Source organism: Miscanthus floridulus, unplaced genomic scaffold (genome assembly GCF_019320115.1).
Source record: "Miscanthus floridulus cultivar M001 unplaced genomic scaffold, ASM1932011v1 fs_822_1_2, whole genome shotgun sequence".
Lineage (NCBI taxonomy): Eukaryota > Viridiplantae > Streptophyta > Magnoliopsida > Poales > Poaceae > Miscanthus > Miscanthus floridulus.
The window spans coordinates 24,496-26,619 of NW_027097319.1; the positions used below are offsets into that span (position 1 = coordinate 24,496).

A 2,124-nucleotide genomic window follows, 5' to 3' on the forward strand; every position below is an offset into this window, starting at 1 on the left:
TTTGTAGGGGCGGCTCAATCACCAACCGCCCCTATAAATCGATTTGTAGGGGCGGCCTGGGAACCGCCCCTACAAATGCATGATTTGTAGAGACGGTTCGGTAGGGGCGGCTGGCCAAACCGCCCCTACAAAGGGTTACCAGCCGCCCCTAAAAATGCTTTTTGTAGTAGTGTAAATTGATCTTGTGTAATTGTTCCAACTTGCAAGCCATGACTTTTTCAAATCGGATTGGAAAATATGAATTGGGATATCAGAAGCGTAAGAAAAAGCAAAGAATCTATATTGCTATACTTTGCAATATATTGATATTTGCTATTATTTTTTTTGCTTTGCCAATAGATGTTAGGTCTCCAGCGCCGGATACATGGTGACGATGAGAGCCTTGACAGTTGTGGCGGCCATGGCGGTGGCGGTGGTGACTGCCGTGGAGATGGAGGCGGCCACGGCGGCGACGTACACGGTGGGCGCGCCGGACGGGCTGTGGGACACTGGGATCACCTGCAGACCGACTACGCGGAGTGGGTGAAGACCAAGACCTTCCACCCGGGCGACAAGATCAGTGCGTGATCGATCGAGCTCCGTTATGTCTTCTCTTTGATCGAATCCATCTCTCGCTCGTCGTCGTCGCCGTCGACTGATGCATCATGATCCGTTCGTGCGTGTGTGGCAACGTTCGCGTACTCGCCGGAGCTGCACGACGTGGTGGAGGTGACGTAGGCCGGCTACGACGCCTGCTCCAGCGCCAACAACATCTCCGCCTTCCGCACCGGCAACGATGTCGTGCCACTCGCCGCCGTCGGCACCCGCTACTTCCTCTGCGGCCTCACGGGCCACTGCAGCAACGGCATGAAGATCCGCGTCTACGTCGTCGCAGGGGGCGCCACGCCAGGCCCAGCCCCCGCGGCGTCTTCCACCCCACCGCGGCCTTGCCCGCCGCTGCTAGGCTCGGCTCCGGCCTCCTTGTAGCCGTCGTGGCAGCGGCCTTCAGGTAGTCGGCCAGACGTACGCTAGCTCTTCGATTCGGTTCTGATTTCTGCATCGCTTAATGTCCTGGCAACTTTTTACCGCTATATACATACACTGGCTGAGTGCCTACACTGGCTGAGTGCCCGTGCATTGCAACGGGAGCAAAAAAAATATAAAATTACATGTTTCACTGTGCAAAGCTAATGTAAAATAATATCACATCAGTTTACTATGCAATAAAATAGTTCTACTTAAGTATAAATTGTGTCCTACTGACCACACAATCAATGTTGAGGACCTTACAAAAAAATGCCGAGGAATGAAAAAGATAACTTTAACCAAATATCATGGCACTAATGAAACCAACATTAATTAATTGTAAGCCATCCTGCCAGAAAGAATAACACTTGCGCTACTGGTACTCACAAAACGGTTAGCCATGTCAAATAAAATGTGCTAGCAACAATCCCTTGGCTCCTATGGGAAGAGAACATCACATGTTAATGATAGTTCCTTCCACTAGAAAGACAATCTTGCTCCTTGAATGATTAAAAGAGAAGGACAGGAACAAGAATTTCAGAAAAAAAAAGTTATGCAGATACACCCCTTTCAAACATGTGCCATTACTATTGAAGTATTGATGCAGCATATTCCATCCATACAACAGATTGTGTTACCAAAGGATGCACTTCCTGTGCAATTATTCTTGTACTAATATTTGCAATAAGCAAAACTATGCCATCTCTTACATATCCTACATCCAGTTTGTGCACACATAAACACACCATTTAGCTCATAGTAGAGAAGTATAATTGCCAAACATGGGAAATGCAAGCAATAAACAATGTTGAAGTTTCTGCTCCATCTCCTTTCTCAACATGGCGAGAATTCTTGATTGTGACAATTGGCCTGAATTCAATGAAAGAGGAGTATATTACCAATTTTCCATTTCACATAAATCAACAATATCAACAGGCCTTTACAAGACCATGAATTCTTGGGATTAAATAGATGGAATAGCACATCCGGTTAGCATAAGGAGAAATAGAGCTTACTTTAATCCCATGAACCAACCATGGCACTTACCTTGATAAATGCAATGTATGTATCATATTGAAAAAAAGGTTTTGTGTTCAAAACTGAATTCTTGGGAACAGA

General features: G+C 46.5%; 1 pseudogene; it reads left to right on the plus strand.

The window, feature by feature from the left end:
* Nucleotides 1–364: 364 nt before the first annotated feature.
* On the plus strand, nt 365–992 carry LOC136533247 (mavicyanin-like; annotated as a pseudogene).
* Nucleotides 993–2,124: the final 1,132 nt, after the last annotated feature.